Genomic DNA, 21,385 nt, shown 5'->3' on the forward strand with positions numbered 1-21,385 from the left:
AAAACACCGTATCAGTGATAGACACATTTAGCAGCTAGTTATAAGTAAATCAGCACCTTTCACATGCCTGACACAGCAGAGGAGGAAGAGTTGGAGACCACGAGGTTGTCAGAGGTGCATCTGAGGGGCTCTTCACTCTTATCAGGCCTCACCACTTTGCCTTCCTGCTGCACCTCTCACTGCTCTGGCTGTACAGACTGCACTGCCCAAGCCCCTGGGCTCTGTCACCCAACCAAGAGCCCCAACCAGAGCATGGAGCTCAGCCTGAAAACTCCATCAGGAGACCGTCAGGATAAAGGACAACTCATCCTCCCTCTCTCCTGGATAGCAAGGTGGAGGCCAGAAACATGCCTGTCCACAGCTGCTGAAAGAAGGGAAGGGCAGGACTGATGGGGAACCCAAGAGCTACCTTTCCACGAGCCAGCCTGAGTGGTGATAAGAAGCAGTGGCAGATACCTGGGCAGGATAGTCAAAGAGCCATTGTTCCCTTGGTTTTTCCTCATAAGCCATGACGGCTTCTGTCATCTCATCTCTCACAGTAGCCCTCATGCTGTCTAGTACATGACTGAGCCAGACTTCAACCTGGAAAAGAGATTAAATCCCAGTAACACATTTGCTCTTCTTAAGTGCCTTTGGTAATTAGTGAAGATAGGAAATGAGGCAAGCATCTCAGTTCTCTTTAGACTGGACATGAGGGAAAGGTTCTTCACCCAGAGGTGCTGGACACTGAACAGGCTCCCAGGGAGGTGTCACAGCCCCAACCTGACAGTGTTCAAGGAGAGACTGGACAACGTCCTCAGACACACGGGGTGACCTGTGGGGTTGTCACTGCAGGGACAGGACTTGGACTCCATGATCCTGGTGGGTCCCTTCCAGCTCAGGACATTCTATGAGTTAACCAAACCTCACAGCCTCCTTCAGACTGGGTAGATTTGGCTAATTCTGGTACTGTAGGATTAGCATCTACTTCCAGACACCAAGAACAGAAGACAGATTTTTTTCTTGAACTCTAGCTACAGGAGGAACCAAAATGAACTCCGTCAATGAATAATTTGGTCAGGTGTGTTCCACCTCCAGGCCATGACAGAATCCCTGGTGGGACGTGGGCAGTCTGCCAGCAGCAGAAGAAAGATGCTGCCAAACTTGGGAACACAATTCCTGCTGAATTTCATATTTCACAGGCAAAGCCCTCAACAAGAAGACAGACTGAACGCAGCAAGCTCCATTGCTGGGGAGCTCAGTAGCCGGTATTACGTACTTTAGCTTCCTGTAATAGACCGTGCAGAAAGGTGAAACTACCAGGATAGATAAGCTGAGCAGTAGCTTGATTCTTACATTTCATACTTTCACTCGTGGTATGAAGTAATGAAGACTTGAGAAACAGGTAAAAGGCCTTCTCCTGCCAAACACACCCGTGCAGAGGTACTATGGAATAGCTTAGTCTCTTTTCAGTCTGCATCCCCTCCCTCACCGAGGATATTTGTAGCAAGCTTTAAGACCAACCTTCAAAAGGTCTTAGAAAAAATCAAATTAAAAACCTAGTCAGAAAAATGGCACAGCTCTTTCTCTCACAGTGGACTGCGACATCCACGTCCCCCCTTAGTGAGGACCTATCCAGAGTGACACGAAAGGTTGTGGTGTAAGGAGGTACTAAATCACCACCTCTTCCAGCTTTTCTCATGCACCAGGGGAGAGCAGTGAAGCTCTATGACGTCTTGGCAAGGGATCTCACACGAGGGGCAGGGGAGCAGACTCCACCGGACAGTTTTGATAGACAAGGACTTCCCTCTCACCTGCCCACTGCAGTCACAGGGCTCGCTGAAGCTGACGTACTCCTCCTCTCTACTGTACGTTCCCAGGCCAACCTTGGTTGGCTTTTGCTCAGAGTCCAGCTGGAATTTCATCCTGGCCAAGCTGTCAAAGAGTTTGGAAAGATGACGTTGCACCTGCAAAACGGGTTGTATAAATAAAGCAACCGAGATAGGACGAGCGGAATGAAGATCACTATACATGTCACAAGCAAAATCATGTTAACAAAATATCTTGGATATTTAGGTAGCACCACATCTTCTCAAATGTGGCCAACATACTGCCAACAAAAGCCTCTTGCTGTCTCTTGTAATACTTCCACCTATTTCTACGTAATTTAGAAAACAGACATGCCTTAATAAATCATGTTTCTCCATTGGGAAATCTTCCATACAGAGCAAAAGCATAGAAAACATTGAAACACCTCATGACTCCTACCCCAAATTTCCCTACATGTAGTGATGAGAAGTCTGTAGCCATTTCTCCACCTCATCCTATTCTCAGCACAACGTGGAGTTTTCTTCACTATGAACTTTCCTGTTTTTCCACTACTAGAAACTGATTTTGTGCTAGTGAAATATCCTAAATTCTCTTTCATGGAGAAGAAAGATCTTTATTTCTGCCTAAGACCTATGATAAACAGCCCAGACCTCCTATAGAACAACCATGTTCACCAAAAGCACTCTTCCAGAAGGAAAAGAATAATTCAGTTCTTTCCTGTTCACCTCCATCTGAGTCTGCAAAGCCAACAGGGAGATGCTGTGGGCTCTCAACATCAGCATCTGCCTGCTGGGAGCTGAGCAGGTCACCAGCACTTCTTCCAGACCACTGCGTAACACACAACTGCATCACTGCGCGCCCCACGCCAATGAAGGTGAGATTCTCCTAGGATTGACGTCCCCACAGAAAGGGGAAGCTCCCAAAGCAGTCCCAGACAGCAGCTGCCTCTCTCAATTACAGCAGAGAGGTAGAAAAACTCACATAGGGGAGATGAGAAATGAGGGAAAGGGACCTGGGGTCCTGGGGACAGCAGGGTGAGCATGAGCCAGCACTGGGCCCTTGTGGCCAGGAAGGCCAATGGTACCTGGGGTGGGTTAGAAGGGGGTGGTCAGTAGGTCAGAGAGGTTCTCCTGCCCCTCTGCTCTGCCCTGGGGAGACCACACCTGGAATATTGTGTCCAGTTGTGGCCCCTCAGCTCCAGAAGGACAGGGAACTGCTGCAGAGAGTCCAGCGCAGCCACCAAGATGCTGGAGGGAGTGGAGCATCTGCCGTGTGAGGAAAGGCTGAGGGAGCTGGGGCTCTGGAGCTGGACAAGAGGAGACTGAGGGGGGACTCATTCATGTTTACAGATATATAAAGGGGGAGTGTCAGGAGAATGGAGCCAGGCTCTCCTCGGTGACAACCAGTGATAGGACAAGGGGGAATGGGTTCAAACTGGAACACAGGAGGTTTCACTTAAATTGGAGAAGAAACTTCTTCTCAGTGAGGGTGGCAGAGCCTGGCCCAGGCTGCCCAGGGAGGCTGTGGAGTCTCCTTCTCTGCAGACATTCAAACCCCCTGGACACCTTCCTGTGGAACCTCAGCTGGGTGTTCCTGCTCCATGGGGGATTGCACTGGATGAGCTTTCCAGGTCCCTTCCAACCCTGACATTCTGGGATTCTGCGTGAGATGCCCAATGCTCTGATGCTTTCAGAGAAGGAAGGGTGGAGGTGGATTTGTCCATCTAATTCTGACTCACTGACTCACAAAGAACTACAACCCTCCCTCTCATGAGCTGTGCTGCAAGTGGACGCAGCTTCTCACACACATACAAGCAGGGCCAAACCCTGGGAGGTGCTAAGTGACTCTGAGAAGCACAGGGCACTCAGCATCCCCCCAGATCACAGAATCATTTTGGGTGGAAGAAACCCTCAGGATCAAGTCCAGCCATACCCTAGCTCTGGCACTAATCCATGTCCCTAAGAACCTCGTCTAAATGTCTTTTAAACCCCTCCAGGGATGGTGACTCCAGCACTGCCCTGGGCAGCCTGTTCCCATGCCCCACAGCCCTTTCTGGGAAGAATTTTTTTACAATATCCAATCTGAACCTCCCCTGGCACAACTTGAGGCCATTAAGCGTATCTTGAGGCCATAAGCTTATCTCTTTTCAAACCGTAAGTAAACCGTAGAAACTTTTTCTTACATGTAGAAGCTTCTGGTCACAAATCCCCAGCTGCCCCTTCCCAGACCCTGTCCAGTCTGGAGGGTTCGGACACAGCCCCAGCACTTGCTGCGATCCTGCTGCCAGAGCCCGAACGCACCTGAATCTGCACAAGTTCAGCACCCAGTTCACGAGGATAATGTCATTGTGTATTTAATCCTCCTTTAGGAATCATCAGACTTTGAAACTACATTGGGAAGGCTGAGAGTGTATCTATGTATGATACTGCTTGACATTTACTTTGATTTTACTGCAAATACTTTTGAATAACAGAAAACACCAGGAATTTCTTCTTACTCAACAGAGCATTTCAACACAGTATCTTTGCTTCCTGTGGTTTTTTTTTCCTCTTCATTTTAAATATCAATCAACTATGTATTTATGATACTCTGTGGGCTGAAATCACCCAGCAGCAGACACAGATAGAAGCAGCGTTAAAGGTTAGAGGTAAACAACAGCATTTCCAAATACACATGCAAACCTGCTCCATTCCTGTGCTCACATCAATACTGAAAATGGTGGAAAGCCTGAAGAAAGTGAAAATACTCGCTACCAAAAGACAGAATTAGGACTTTGTTCATCATCCAACACTCGCCTTTTGCTGTGAACGTTTTGACTGGTTTTATGCACCAACCTCTGAATAAAAGATGCGTCCCAAACAAGGCCAAGCAGAGCTGTGCAGGGGTGGGTGGCAGCCCAAGGAAGTCCTGCCTTGGCCACAGCCACTGTCTGACCACCAGCTGTCTTACCTCTTCCAGGCTGTGTTCTGCTCTTCCCCTGTAAACAGGCCATCCCAAAGACCTTTGCATGGGGGAAGGAAGAAGTGGCTGACTAGCAGATGTCTCCTCTGCCTAAAAACAGAGACGTCTCCAAGCCCTCGGTTGTCAACACTGTCACATTTGAATGACCGGCCTGTGGCTCTTTCAACAACAGATGCTGTTTGCTGGCATCCCAGCTTGGGGAACCAAGCTCAGCAACAAGTTTTGGCTGAGATCCTCAAGAAATGGTTTCCCCCAACCTCACTGTATCCCAGCAGAAACAAACCCACTGTTTTTATGGTATCAAGAACATAGCTCTGCTCTGTGCAGTGCTTTCAGAACCATCTGCAAGCATCACCAGGGACAGATGGGACAACATACAGTGTGCGCATTGCCTTTCAGAGACGACAGATGAAGGCCAGCAGTGAAAGAGTTATTGTTAATCCAAGTGAGGGTGGGAGAAAAGGCACTCAAGAAAGGATAAGCTACAGCTGAGTCCCTAGACAGCATCTTCCACCCTGACATTACTGACAGCTGGAAAATGTGAAGGTGACATAGTGCAAGGCTTACCAGCTGTGGGTTGGTGCCATTGGAAAGAATATCCAATCAATCTGCTGAAGAAACAAAGTAAAATCTGGGAAAGGCCAATCTTTTCATGTCCAAATATTCAGCCAAAGCCTTCTCACACAGGGACAACCTGGGGAGAAGAGCAGAAAAATAGAGCCCAGGACAGGCGGGTGAATATCCTTTAATGTGTCGTGCTACAGTTTGGGTTATCGAGCAGATTCTCCCCTCCCATGGGGAAATGCCAGACATGAGCTGAGCCTGCAGGCTGGTCCTTTACAGCATTTTCCAAATAGATAACAAAGCACATAGTAACTCATAGATCTCTCTCCACTCCCAAGGGTCAAACAGACAAAGAGTCAGAGAATCCTCACCAAAAAGCAGAAACACAGGTGGAAGAAGAGGCTAGAAAGGCTTTGCAGTCTGACTTACTGTTTTAGACAAGCTCTCAACCGCCACAGGTGATTTCACACTAGGATGAAAGTTTCCAAAACTGCTTTTATTCTAATGAGCACATTTTAAAGTCTGATTCAAACCTACTCAGCTTTTTGTGCTTGTGAAGCCTGAAAAGAAACTTGTTTGCTCCGTTCTAAAATGAATCTCTCAGTGTTTACATGTTAAACTGCTGCTGAGCTTTCAAAGTTCATAAATAACATGCAGTTAGTCCTCTGTGGGGAACACGGGCCTTATCTGTTTAGGAAGTAAAATTAGATCTCTATTTTAAATGGATAGTTATTACTGACACAACAGCTATCACGTTAACTTGTTAGGTGTGTTCCAGGTAGAGTAGCTCATATGTTAGGTGAGAACTGTATCCATCTCTGGACATTAAGGTCTTTCTCAGGGAGTTTAGTTATACCATCTGTGAAGGGTACACACACAAAGATAATTTTGTTAATTAAAGCACATGGGATCAGCTCTGCTGCAGATATCCCTGCTTGGACTGCTAAATAGATATTTAAGACACCAAATTTGGGGTGGCAGTGAGGCCACATGTTATTAAAACCAACTGAGTGCCTAGCTTTGTATGTGTGCAAATCAATATTCAAGATAAGAGTTTGCACATACGCAAAGCCAGAATCCACCTTGGGGGCTTCAGGGTGATGGATCATGAATAAAAAGACTCAATGTGTGAATGCAAAGAACGCACAGTCCAGAAGGAAAGCCTTGGAGCACAGGTTAAACCAACTTATTAGAGCTGATCCCAGTCTCTGACAAAATCCTGGGACTGAAGTTGTACCTACCTACTCTGAATGTCCTCCAGTTGTTGGGACAGACCTGGTTTATTGGTGGCCTCAACCACATTTGGGGTTTTCTGAGTTTCATAGGCCAGTTCTTTAAAGTCCACATCAATCCCTTCAAAGCGTTTGGAGTCCTAAAAAGCAACACAAACATGTTCATGGTAAAACATGGATTTTGTGCTAAAGGTCTCCATCCTCTGGGTGCTGTCTTTGGGTTGAGGGGAAAACCTTCTGTCCAGTGCAGACAGGGACCCCTCCACCATTCCAGAATGGCTCTTCCACTGACTTGCCTGAAACTAGTCTGCAAACAGGCACTTGCCTTCTTGTCACTGTATCCCAAAGGGGTTGTGGATAAAGTGCTCCATGCAGGAGGCAATGTCTAGGACCAACCATTTTCATGGGATTTAATTCCCCTTGGAAAACCTCATAAATCTCTCTCTCCCATGTCCAGGTGAAGTACCAAGTTTCCCTGGCTGCAGCAGCAGGAGATGCTCCCACACCGTGGAAAGGCTCCCAGCCTCATGTGAGTGCACTCCTCCCCTCCTGCTACAGCACAGGAATCCCAACACCCATCCACAAAACGGGTATGATGACTCTTGTAGAGGAGAGCCCTTCCTTGCCTTCAATGAGGGTATGGAAACCCCATGTCAGCACCGGAGGCCCACGTCAACAATTATGCTCCATATCTAACAGGGACTCTGAATTTCTGGAGCTAAACACTGAAGAATAAAGCAAGCTATGTTCAAAACATCTCTGCTCCTCCCTTCTTCCCAGGTCAGGCCTCCTAAGTGAGGCGGGACACTGAACAAGTGTTCCAAGCAGTCCAGGTAACACTTCCACGCTACCCTGTGTTCAGCCCCAGGAGCAAGGCTCCATCTGGAAGGTTGAGCCCTCCCTACACTCACGCCACAGATCCAGCTCCAGGTGAGCATCCCACAGCCTGTCAGCACATCCCCCCAGCCCTGGATGCATCCTGAGGGTGCTCAGCTACAGAGACTTTGAGCTTCAGTCTTTCTTTTACGGAAGAGAAGCTGCTGACTGAGCCACCTGTGTCCCTGGAGCCAAGAGGGCCCCGTGTCCTGGTGCATCCAGCACGGCACGGCCAGCCGGGCAGGGAGGGGATTGTCCCGCTCTGCTCTGTGCTGGGGCGGCCTCACCTGGAGCATTCACTGTGTGCAGGGCTGGGGACACAGGAGAAAAGGAGATAAAGCTACTGGAGGGTGTCCAGAGGAGGGACATGAACTTGGTGAAGGGTTCGGAGGGGAAACCGTATGAGGAGCGGCTGAAGTCCCTGGGTTTGCTCAGCTGGAGCAGAGGAGACTGAGGGCAGAGCTCATGGGCTGCAGGTTCCTCAGCAGGAGCAGGAGGGGCAGGGCTGAGCTCTTCTCTGTGACAGTGACAGAGCCCAGGGAATGGCAGAAGATGTGCCAGGGAGGGCAGTGGGACATGAGGAAAAGGTTCTTCACCCAGAGGTGCTGGACACTGAACAGGCTCCCAGGGAGGGGTCACAGCCCCAACCTGACAGTGTTCAAGGAGAGACTGGACAACGTCCTCAGACACATGGGGTGAATTGTGGGGTGTCCTGTGCAGGGACAGGAGTTGGACTTGACAATCCTGATGGGTCCTTCCAAGTCAGGACATCCTATGGTTCTATGGTTCATACCACTGCCAGACAGCTACTGAGATGCAGACAGCTGCCCAGCAGGATGCAAATGTAAATCATGATGCAATTTCATACATGACATTAGATAGCTCCTGGATATTAAGAGCTTGCTGGCACATGGTACAGCCTCAGGGCACTGGTTATCAGCACCTGTATATATTGCCCAGTGAGCGAGGTGTGCCCAGAATCATAGAATCATTTAGCTGGAGGAGACCATTGAGATCACTGAGTCCAACCATAACCTAAATCTAGTACTAAACCATGTTCCTCATCTATACACCTTCCAGGGCTGGTGACTCCAGCACTGCCCTGGGCAGCCTGTTCCAATGCCCCACAGCCCTTTGGGGAAGAAATTGTTCCCCAGATCCAACCTCAGCCTCCCCTGGCGCAACTTGAGGCCGTTTCCTCTGCTCCTGGCGCTTGTTCCTGGGGAGCAGAGCCCGACCCCCCTGGCTCCAAGCTCCCTTCAGGCAGTTCAGAGATCAGAAGGTCTCCCCTCAGCTCCTGTTCTCCAGCTGAACCCCCAGGTCCCTCAGCCGCTCCCATCACACTTGTGCTCCAGCCCCTCACCAGCTCCATTCCCTTCTCTCAACTTGCTCCAGCACCACAAGGGCTTTCTTGGTGTGAGGGGCCAAAAACTGCCCCCAGGACACTCAGCACAGCGTGCTCTCTGAAGCAGATGGAGGAACAGTCCAAGCAGAGCAGAGTGCAGGGTTGGAGACAGAACAGTGTGTTGTCCAGGGGTCAATGGGCTGCGCACATCCCCTCGTGGGTGTTCGTCCCACAGTGGTGCTGTCAGCGATGCTGCTCGTGAACAGGGACGGGGGTCACACAGCCAACTGTGGGTCACTCGTGAGTGAAAGGCAGGTTCCTCCACAGGGCTGCGAGTGGTCCAGCGGGGCCAGGAACAAGCTTGGAAGATTTTCTAAATAATCAAGAGAATAGGGAATAAGACTGGAAGCTGGACTCAAAGACAGCCCTGAGGAGGTCACAACCCTGAGGAGGGCATCAGTGACAACTCTGCTCAATTTTCTGAAGCTGAAGTGGGAGAAGAGCTGCTCTCCTGCTGCACCAGCACTGGAGGCAGGGAAGCGGATACTGCAAAGCTGCCTGGTCCAGCTCTGATTTGACAATTTGCACCATCTGAGTAATTATCTCCGTCTTCTCCCCTCCAAGGAAAGAGGGAACATGCCTGTATCACTGAAGGAAGCCAGCAGCCTCCTGCTCAGCCTCCAGGAACTCTGCATCTGCTGTGCAATGGTGGAGGGGAGGAAAAACAGTTTCTCAGCAGGGTTCAGGCACAACCAACAGTACAAAAACAGCCTGGGGCAACACTGGGGAAACTGCTGTAGCATTAAGGGAGCCTCCAAGAAAGCAATGCAGCAAGAGAACAGTCCTGCTTGGGGGAACACGGCAATATAGACAACCTTCTTCTGTGTAATGGAGGCTCTTCTTCAACGCTTTCCACACAGGAAAAATAGGATTTGGGATTTCATACCTTAGGAAGCTGTGCCCGTATATCTTCTGAGCCTATGAATATGCTCTCCAAGTGAGACCGCGTACGCTGCACTTCGAACCAGAGAGAAATGACGGAATCTGTTGTGGACAGCTTCCTCTGCCATATGGACACTTCCTCCAAGAAGAAAGCAATACATTTGGATGTCATTAAATTCTGCAGCTGCACCTGGTTGTCTTCTAAAGTTTCTATGAGTTCCTCGTCTGACTTCAGCAACGGGATGTTCGTCCGGGGGTGAGGCTCATACTGAAACTCCATGGTGCTCCAAGTCATTTTTAGCTCCTTCAGGACTTTCTCCATACTCATTTCTCGTACCGCTTTGTCCACAATGCCACGAACCTCATCCTCAAAGTTATGGAGGTTGAGCTTCAGGAGGTCAGCCAGCGTGGTGTCCGAGTCCATCACAAACCTCACACCCGTCACCTGCATCAGCTGATTCCAGTGCCTTTCCCTAATGGCGGGATTTTGAAGTTCTGCCACAGCTTTCAGGGCCGTCAGCATGTTCTTCACCTTGCTGTCCAGCCCAGTGAAAGCATCCCACGCCCTCACCTCCTTATCCAAATTCCGAATCTCTCTTGCAAACTTTTTACACTCCAGATCCATGTTTTCCACGTTAATATCCGCCCATTTGGTGGTCTGCCAGTCATCAAGGCAAGTGCCCACAAGGGAGATCATATCCCAGAGCTCTTTGAGAAGACACAGCTCCTTTCGGCACTGCTTCAGTTGTTTATAGCCTGGCACTATGACTTCAAACAGACCAGCTGATTCATAAATCGAGGTCATGGCTGACTCCATTTGTTTAATCTCAATGTGCTTTGTATCCAGCAGTTGATAAGGCTTTTTGGTGTCAAACCTAGAAAGAAATGTTTATTCTTCATAAGTGATATTGTAACAACTTCTAAAGAAAACATAAAACAAATGGTGCCTCTGAGACACAAAGCAGACATGATACATCTATAGTACCCATTGATGGTGCAGCCACATGGCACTGCTGACAACCCCTTTAAGCAATATTGTGCACTCAGCATCCAGATTGAATCTCTTGCTAACACCTTACAGTGTTTGCAGGGACAAAACACCCAGGGCATAACAGATACAACACCGTGAGCAGGTAGGAAATGTATGCAAGGGTTCAAGAACACATCCTCAGGACACTCCAAGATGATCCCATGAAGCTTTTCTTCCTCAGGGCTTCTCTGATGTTATAATTTCACTGTACCTGAATGGTGCTTCTTTCCGAAATCGCTCTCTGAATCTGTGTTGCTCAACATCAAACGCCGCACAGCTCTTGCGCACAACTGTCATTTCGTCCGCCTGCAGAGGAGCCACACGCTGCTTCACAGCTATCGCCAGCTTCTTTATATTGTTCCATTTTTCTGGCAGCTCCTGCAAGCAAAATTTAAATGACGGTAGGCAGTATTTGCTATTTGATATAAGATGTGACTGATCTGTTTATGGACAACCACAGAACAGGAAAAGCAACAGATTCCATGCCTAAAACTGCAAGGAAGTTTTGTTGTGATGCAAAAGCTAAACACAATTTGGGATAAAACTTATCAGTTATCCACAATTTTGAAGACGAATGAAGACTGAGACTTTAAAACTGACTGCTCTGATTGCAAAAACATGTTAAATAACTTCAGAAGAAGGGTCCCAGACCAGATCCTGGGCTCCCAGGATGGCTCGGTGGTTGAGAGAGCACAGTTCTCCTGACACCGACCCCAGCGGGACCCAGAGCTGGCTGGAGGCAGGAGGGTGGGCTGAGGATGCGAGTTCATCAGATCGTCCGGCTTCCCAGAGCTAATTAAGAAACAGAGCCTGGGAAATTTCCAGCCAGCTCTTAGAGCAGAAGATATTATGCCAGAAGGACTTCTACAGAGCTTTCTGGGGCAAATCCCTCCAGCCTGCCTGTATAATATTAGTACTAAATAAGACAGTTTCTTTCTCAGGACTGCATCCAAGCTGCTGGTGCACAGCACTGCTAACAATCCACCCTTTGCACCTGGGATTTTATTTAGAAAGAGATTTGATTTCTTCTCTTCTCACTAGACTTCTCGAGCCAAATCCTCACCCCAGACAGTGACACCAGCCAGGGCTCTGCTGTCCTCAAGTCCCACAGCTTTGCTCTCCCACTTCCCCAGGTACTGTGCCAGCCTACAGGAAAGACTTTGGGCTTCTTTTCATCCCAGTGCACATAGTTGAGAAGACTAATGGAGATGCACCAACACTATGCAAAGAAGCGAAATAACCTGGAGGCAGCAGAGGCGGCCAGAGCAGGGCCAGTCCCTCCTGAGGGGTCTCTTTCTGGCACTTCATGTTCCAGTCTCTGTAGAAATCACTATCCATGACCATAGCAGGGCACACATGGAGCTGCTTCCTTGTCCTTCTCATACAAACTATCAGCTCCAGCCCATCCATCTTCATGGCCATGGAGGGAGCGGTACCTGGAGGAACTTACTTTGGTTTTCCTACTGTGCACAGCAGTGAATGAATTATTCAACTATGTGTTGCTGTCACTTGCCAGAAAGAACGAAACTGTTTTGTTATCTCCTCCATCTGAATGGCTGCCCTGCATACCTCATTTCTTCTGTCAGAAAAATAAATCAGTTGTTCAAATCTACACGCACAAACAGGCACCAAGCAAGCAGCTCTTGGGCAGAGGAATCAGCAGAGCTGGGTTCCCCATAGCACCATTTTTTATGCTGAACTGAAGCTGCTGTAGCAGCCAAAACATTCATTTAATGCAGCTCTTCTGTTTTTCAGGGTGTCTGTAGGAATCCAGTTATCTTTAGGACCCTTACCCGTGTCAGATTTGGTGATACAACCACCCGTGGATCACGGCTGCACCAGCAGAAAACTGGGGGATTGCTGAACCCCGCTCAGGTCCCATCCAAGCCTGCAGCAGAGGGAGGAACTTCTCCCCAAAAAGCTCTGCCTTAAACCTGGTGTCCCACACAGAGCCCTCTGCACACAACGCCCCGTGACTAAGGGGTATCCATCAGTATGCAGCCACACGCTCCTCCACCGTAACATGGTGACTGCTGCCAGTTCCCCAAGGCTGGCTGGGCATCCCACAGGCTTTTCCAACCTTCACCTCATGGTCCCCTGTCCAGAAATGAGAAGAATTCCCCAAAGAAAAATTGGTTCATCAGGGCCAGATGTGGAAAGGTGCTGAAATACTTTCATAACGTGCTGCCAGTGATGTCCTTTGGGTCAAGCAGATTGGGTGTTATAGACCTAGTGGAGGACTGAAGTCCTATGAGAAGGCGACTCCTCTGCCAACATTATCCTTCCCATCTCCACAGTTGCCAAGAACTGGCTTATTTAAAAATAATTATAATTCAAACTAATTAACAGATGTATTTGAAAATGCATTAATTTTTTTCAAGAGTAATCGCTGAGAGTTGGAGCAGGCAATTCTATGTTTTTCATACATAACAAAAGGCTTAATCTCTGCTTTAAAAGAAAAATCTCAATATAACTCCAAAATTTAGAGCTATTAAGGCACATCCCACAATAGTAAAATACTATCCACTGAGGCCCTCTAATGACAGGGAGTGGGGCTTTAAATATTCCTGCAATGCTCTTAAGCTCATGCTCTTTGACGCTGGCTACTCGGCAAACCGCCGTGTCCACCGCAGCTTTTCACCCACCTCCAGTTGCTTATAGACTTCCTCCGGCAGCTCTTGCTCATACGTCTTCAGCAGTTCGACGGTTTGCTTCAGGGGCTCGAACATGGCATCGGTGACACTGTGCCTTTCCTTAACGGCCAGGAGATGCCCCATGATCTCCACCAAACCATCATAATCGCCTTTTTCAACCTTTTTGCTCAAACCTTTGTCAGCAGTTTTTATGAACTCGTCCAGGTCAGACAAGCTGTAGAACACAAAACAGGAAAGCACCAAATGAGAGCAGTTCCTACCGGAATCATCCAGGCAGCTGGACTGGCACGGAGAGGGAAAGGCCTGGCTAACTCTGCCCATCACATGGCAACATGCTGAGGGCATCAGAACCACAGTTCATGCTCACAGGGATCCATAGATGTGCTACAGCTTCCTGTGAGGAACGGATAAATGGGTTGGGACTTCACAGGTTGGAGAAAAGGCATTTGAGGAGCACAAGTCTTACGAGGAGCAGCTGAGGGAGCTGGGGCTGTTCAGCCTGGAGAACAGGAGATGAGGGGAGACCTGATCTCTGCAACTGTCTGAAAGGAGGTTGGAGCATGGAGGGGGTTGGTCTCTTCTCTCAGGTAGCAAGTGATAAGATAAAATGGCCTCAAATTTCTCCAGGGGAGGTTCAGATTGGGTATTAGGAAAAATATTATTCACAGAAATGGCTGTCGGGCCTTGGAACAGGCTGCCCTGGGCAGTGGTGGAGTCACCATCCCTGGAGGGGTTGGATAGACATATAGATGAGGTTCTCAGGGACATGGGGTAGTGCCAGAGTTAGGTTATGGTTGGACTCTGTGATCTTGATGGTCTCTTCCAACCAAACAGATTCTATGACTCTATCCTATGATTCTATAAGGGAGACCTGTGAGCTCGGGTCTGTGGTCTGAAGAGAGTGAATTTGAAAGGACAGTTTTCATGTCATCTCTTCCAATACAAGAATTCAACAAATGAACCTGGTAGGTTGTAAAGCTACAACAAACAGGGATTCTTCTTCGCACGCTGCCTTATTTCAGAGGGTAAGTCTCTGCTGCAGAAGGATGCAGATGTTAAAAATTCACAGCGGTTCAGAAAAGCAACCGAACATTTGTGGGAGAAAAAAAAATCCATCCAGGTCTTTAGATACAAAGGTACAACCCATGACTCTCAAAGTCCTCAGGTATGAATGGTTAGAGACAAGGAGACTATTTGGGGGAAGTTTCCCTACCTGCTTCTTGATCTCACCAGCTGCTGGACACTGTTAGCAGAGCTTGATGGGCTCCTGGATCTTTGGTCCTTTCCATTCTTCCCTTCTCAAAACGCTTACTTTTGAAGTGCCCGCTTAAATTCTGTGGATGCTGCTGGACCAAAACAGAGCCCTAAACACTTCACCTATTAAAGACTAAACTGCTGAGTCAGGAGCTCTTAATAAGAACTCCTAAATGCCTGTTCTAACCTATGCAAAAACCTCTTTGCACAGGAATCATCGTGCTGAAAAGAACACAAGAGATCACAGCAGCCACCACACGCAGCAGCCTTCACTAGTACATATGTCTGTAAATATTTCTTCGTAAGCATCCAAGCCCTGTGGCATCCTTCAGCTGCTACTACTCAAATAAATCACCTAACACATCATCCTGCAGAGACCAGGCGGCTGAGCAGCTATTCAGAGCAGGGAACACATGTTAATTCAAAACTTACATCCAAAGCTCCTCCTTTTCGTAACCTTGAAACTGCCTCCCCATGACTGCTCATGCCAGGCAACCCAAATTACTTTTTTTACAAAGAGTGCACTCAAAAGAGCACTGCATTTAGAAACGGAGCAAGTATCTCATGGCATTAATGCAGCTTTACTGATGGCAAATTCAACAAAATAAGCATAGAGCCCTAGAAGAGATTAGATTAGTTGGACCAGGATGAACAGACAAACAGACATCCTGTCCAACACCACACAGTAGGTCGTAGGAGCATCAGCTCGCAGGATGTCGATGGTACCGAGTTCGTGGAACTGTTTGCACTTTACACACTCAGCTGGACCAGCTGCTCCCAGCAGAGACGAGGGGATGAAAGTCAGCAGAGATGCGATGGAGCTGGCAGGGGGTGTGTGCCCCCTCCTCTTGCTCCTGTATTAGCCTTTTGCTTATCAGTGTGAAATGATAAAGCCCAGCCAACACAAGAGAAACCCACTTTGGTTCTGGGAAGAAGAGGTAGAACGGTTCCTACCTGTGCATGACGTGGTCCATGAGATGCTGCTTGAACACCAAGCTCCACCGTTTAATCACGTTCAGCAGAGACGCTTTGAAAGGCCGAGCATCAACTTTCATCCAACTCTGGAAAACGCTGATGGGCTCGATGCGATTCACCTCCTCATAGATCTTCTCGTAGGAGTCAATCTGCTCTCGGAACTGCTGCAGCGTGGGAGGTGACTCAGGGACCCCGTTCTCTGCATGGGCCTCGATTTCTGCCGCAGTGAGAATGTGCCCGTAGAGGAGGAACTGGCGGAAGAACTCCTTTCTGTCCTCCCCGTACAGGTAGGAGTAGTGGTCGAAGGCACTGCGGTAATCACAGCAGGCCGCCATCACGGCCTGCACACGCCCCATCAGCTCATGGCGCATGTCGGCCAGGTCAGCCATGTCCTCCATGTCAGCCTGGAGAGAAGAGGAGAGGAGCTCGCAGTGATGCGGGGGCAGCGTGGCACCTCCTCACTGCCACACAGCGTGAGGGAGCTCCACAGCCACGGACCTGGTAGTGGAGGAAGCCGCTGTGCTCAGCCAGCCTGGGCACCAGCGATGAGATCCGGTAGATGTCGTTGAGAAGACCTTCCACCACGTCGTAGAAGCCGTCGTTTGTGCCAGGGTCCAAGGAGGGTTGAAATATCAAATCTGGGATCACCAAATCCAGCTGCACCTCAAACAGGGGAGGAAGCCCTGCCTTGGGATCTGGTAGGGAAGAACAGAGGTGCCAGGTTATTTTTGAAGGGGAGAAAAGTGATCTAGAGCCACCACTAACATCCCACCACAAGACACACACATGCCCCACAGGGACACCAGGCAGGTGGGACACCCACTCGCTGGGTCCAGTGACATTGTGTCTGCACACAACGCAGAGGGGAGGCTGCCAAACCAGCTGGTGTTCTGGTACCCACAGGAGATACTGGAGAACAGATGAGACACAAGTGATTTAAGGACCGGAAAAATGCTGTGGAGGGAAGCCTTAAAGAGACCAGGCTCTTCAGCTAATCAAAAGGGAGTCTGAGAGCTGAACAATTACAGCGCATAAGTACTTAAAGAGGAGAAAAACAACAGGAACCAAGAGGCTCTTTAATTTAGTGGAGAAAGGCATGAAAAAATAAAACACCAACTGGTTTCACAAATGTGAAATTATGTGCTTGTTTTTAACAAGATGGTGAGGAACTGGATGCAATTCTCCAGCTCAGTGTGCCTCCACATCCAGGAGGGAAGCGTTCTGAAGATGTGCTTTAGCTGGACACAGCTGCTCTCAGCAGAGTGACCCTCCGTGGCAGCCTTAGGCAGGAGCTCTGGTTTGGTGACCCCTCTCCTCACTCCTCAGTGATGGAGGTTTTTCTTTCATGTCTTTCATCCACAGAACCAACTCTTGAGACTCTCCACAAACGAAAGGTTGTGTCACCTTGATGCTTTGTGCATGGGAGGTCAGGAGATGGCTGATGCCCAAGAACAGACTTGGAATGATGCCTCAATTTTGTCTGTTCACAAATCCCAGCAAATGGTGCACAGTCATCTCTGTCCCTTCCCTTGAGCAAGGCTTTGCTCCAGTGACCAGGGGACAGAGTTACCCTCTGAGTCTGGAGGCTCCTCCAGCACTTGCTGTAGACAATGCAAGAGGCAGAGTAGAAAGACCACCACAAGTCAAAGCACAAAACAGAAACTTCCTTTTGGTGAGACTGAAGATGGTATCACGGCCAGAGCTGAGGAACCAGCAGTTACCTGTGTTTTCGAGGAGGTACTTGAGTGAGCACTCAATGGCAGTGAAGAATCCATCCAGAACTATCTCATCCACGTCATCCACATAGGCCTTCCAGATGTCAGATGCTGGGTCTGCAAGTAAGAGGCTCTGGTTTTCCTGGAAGAAAAAGACGACACTTTGAAATACAGCGGGGCTGAGTCTGTCCTACAAGAGCTGCCCACAGCTGAGGACTCATGGCAATGAGCACACAGGTACCAGCCCTGCGGGGGGTGAGAAACCAGACAGACGGATGTTGCTGCTGGTAGCATGGCCACAATTTTCTCCTTCTGTCAAGGGCTGCTTTGTCATCTGAAGCAACTCAAAATAATCACAAGGTAAAAATGGAGTGCGTGAGAGACTTAGCAGCCCTGCAACCTTCTCCTCCCTCTTCTCTGAGGCCAAAGGGCTCAAGGGTGCTTTGCAGACCTGGGCCAAAGGCTCATCCCAATGCATGAAGCCTCAGTCCTTGTGGCCTGTATAATGTTACCTTGGGTGGATGAGTCCTTCCAAGTGGACTGCTTACACCTCTGCCCTACAAATGGTCATCTCAAAACAAGAGAACTTTAAAATTCAGAAAAGGGTTTTGAAATAAACCAAGTGAAAATAGTTAAAGATTGGGATCAGAAGACAAAGGGTTGGCTTACAGCCTCCCTTCTCAGCTTATTGCGTTCCTTACCTCCAGGCAAGTTCACAGTCAGGAAATTCACGGTTTTCTAGGCCACAGAATGGCCCCATCCTTCTTGCGTCTCCTCTTCCACACCCACAAGACCAGCCTGGGTATCCATCCCCTGCACCTCCCAGGCTCTGCCGTGATCCTGTTCCGGCCTTGCTATGCCCTCTGAGGGCTCTTTCTCCTAAGCCTGCCAGGGGCTCTCAACACAGGCACGGGCTCAAAAAAAACGTAAGGTCCAGCTTGCAGTCTGCTGCCAGGGGTTCAAAGCCGGCTGTATTTCATCTCTGGGGACACAGGAGAGGGTGCCATTCCCAGTGGCATGGCAGCTTGGCACACATGAGATCATAGAATCATTCTGGTTGGAAGAGACCCTCAAGATCATCGAATCCAACCATAACCTAACTCCACCACTAACCCATGTCCCTAAGAACCCCATCTGTACATTTGTTAACACCTCCAGGGATGTGACTCCACCACTGCTCTGGGCAGCCTATTCCAAAGCTTCACAATCCTCTCTGTGAATTATTTTTTCCTAATATCCAATCTGAACTTTCCTTGGTGCAACTTGAGGCCACTTCCTCTCATCCTATCTCTTACTACTTGGGAGAAGAGACCAACCCCCTCCATGCTCCAACCTCCTTTCAGACAGTTGCAGAGAGCAAGAAGGTCTGGCCTCAGCCTCCTCAAGATAGAGTGGCATTGCCAATTGGGCTTGAGTCAACCCAGAGTTGCTGCTCCCCAACTTTACACATCAACGCTGAGTGATTAAACTGTTAACAGAGCAAGCCAGGGCTCTGGTGCCTTGCAGACTCACCTCCACATTTTGCTGACACAAGAGAAAGGGGAACTTCACAGGACTGAACACTATGGGAATGCCCATTTGAAAGCACCACCCCCTCTTCACCGTCCCATGCCCTTGTATTTGACAATGCCCCCTTGTCACTGGTGTTCTACTGAACCTTTACTCCAGAGGCCTCATCCTGGTGCAAAAGGGCAATGCAAGCCAGCATCTCACTGTCCTGCCTGTGCTTGTGGGTGCACGTACCCAAACTCTCTGTGCTCTTCTCTCAGCAGCCTCAAGACTCACCTGCTCAAAAGAAGACCTGAACACCCAAGGGAAACACAGCAGACCAGCTCTTGGCCCCTTTGCTGCTGTTCCTCCAGGTTTGACCAGCACAGCAGGACAGAGGCATGGGGACATCCTATTTTGGGCCACGGTGCCTTTCCCTCCCCAGGACCTTCATGCTGCTTTGCAGTTGGTCCTGCCCTGTGAGCCACCAGAGCAGCGGTGCCAGCCCTTCTGCCTTGGCCACAGCCCCATGTTCTCTCCGGTCAATTTAGGAAGTGTTCCCATCTTTTGGGTGTAGCTGGAGGTGGTTGAGCCTGTCACAGCTGTAGCAGCAGGACAACGTGGGCATAGTAAAATCCTCACCGTGGGTTCAGAGGGTACAGAAGTGGGTCAGAAGCCCAAGGCTGAGTGCAGACAGTGAAGTAAGGTGAGCAACAAGGGCTCAGTGTCCCAGAGAGGGTCAGCCCAGTCTCTCCAGAGTCCAAGGCCAGATGGCGACCCTCAGGAGTGGGCTGGACCTAAAATCCATCTGCCTTCCAGCCAAGGTGCTGTCCCTGACACGCTAAAACCTCTGGGCAGGTGAGGCGCAGAGATTTGGGCTTTCTCCTGCTCTGCAAAGAGGACTCTCAGCTCTGGCAAAGCCACTGGAAAAAACCCAGGGTTCAGACAGCAGCTTTTTTCTTGTTACTCAGCTTCTCCCTGGACTGACAGCGTCACCTCCTGCTCCCACAGAGGAACAACAAGCCTAAAGCAGAAAGGTCAGCCACAGCCAGCTGCCTCTCCATTTTAAGGTGAATATTTCGGAGGAGTTTTTCCTCTGAGCAGGATCCCAAAGCCTGATGCACGACTCCCCTCTAGTGGCTTCACAAGAACCAGGACTGGGAGCCAGACTGGGCTGCATCGGCTCCCACTCCTGCTCCAAACTCGGTGCCTGGTCAGCAGCCCCGCACACTCAGCTGTACCAGCTCACCCATCAAAGTATTCCTTAATCAACAACAGGTAAGTTTTTCAAATGAGTTAAGGGAGTTAATTTTAAGGTGAAGCAGCTCTGGACATTTTCACCAGAGCGGAGAGACACCCAGAGCCTATGAAGAGTCAACAAACCCCTGGAGAAGGTCCCCCCTCACCTTCACCAGCAGATGAATCCTCTGCCCTGACTCTCGGACAAGGCTGTAACGCCGTTCCAGGCGGTCCTGACAGTCCTCCAGGCTCAGCAGCGATTCTCTTTTACAATCTCTTCTCACAAATATGGGCGACGCCCACGATCCCACGATGGTCTGGATCTCCTCAACATTGTTTTTGGCTTTCTGTATCCTCTGCTCGAGGTCATGGACATCATCCATCACCATGGAGATGTGATCCCAAACACCTGGTAAAAAATGAGATGATTGACTACTTTTTTTCAGAGCTGCATGGCCAAGCTCTTGTGCACTCTCCATAAGACTTTTCCCCCACGGTTTCATGTATTTCTCACCCATCATTAACACAAGAGACTTACCACCTCAACCAAAAGAGTCACTTCTAGCTCCCTCCTACCCCAACAATCCATGGTACAGCTGCAGCCTCTGTTTTCTGCCAGGAGCACCAGCACCGTGGGGACGTCTGACACTTCCCCCTTTCCCGTACCCAAATTTAATCTGCTACCAGAGAGAGAACAAGGACAACAGGCTGAGTGTTCCTGCCACTGTCACTAGAGCAGGGACCCACAGCCCCACAAACACAGGCTGTGACAGCCCAAGGTACCAGCGAGGGCTGCATTTAGATTCAGGGAACTTCATCTGCAGGAAAGTCCCTTCATCTTTGTTGTGCAATGGAGAAAGAGTTTTTCAGCATGAGGAATTCTGCTTTGCAAGTTCCCAAGGGAGGACACTTGTTCCTGTTCATACCACAAGCCTGATGACAGAAATATATATTCCAACAGCGAGCAGTTTGCTTTCACCAAGAGGAAACAAATTGTCTTCCTCCATTCTGCTTTGCAGTTAAAACTGATCAAGCAAGAACACTGGTTAAATCATCCCAAAGTCACGGTGCACAAACCTCACCACTAACCACAGTATTTCATCTGGCTGGAAAGGATAACGAGGTGGCCCTGGCCCCCACCGGGAGAAGTCTGTCCCAAGCCAGATGGCTGGGCCAAGGGGTCCCAGTCCCTGCACAACTCAGGGAGAAAGCAGTGCCTTGGGGACACAGGGACATGACCACACAGTGGGTCACTTGGGCTGGCACGGGCAGGGAGCAGACTCTTCAACCCCAGCCTTGCC

At 49.4% G+C, this 21,385-nt stretch overlaps 1 pseudogene; it reads right to left on the reverse strand.

The window, feature by feature from the left end:
• The window catches only part of LOC139825811 (dynein axonemal heavy chain 9-like), a 248,318-nt pseudogene that overhangs the window by 193,656 nt on the left and 33,277 nt on the right, over positions 1-21,385 (reverse strand).

Source organism: Patagioenas fasciata, chromosome 29 (assembly GCF_037038585.1).
Source record: "Patagioenas fasciata isolate bPatFas1 chromosome 29, bPatFas1.hap1, whole genome shotgun sequence".
Classification (NCBI taxonomy): domain Eukaryota; kingdom Metazoa; phylum Chordata; class Aves; order Columbiformes; family Columbidae; genus Patagioenas; species Patagioenas fasciata.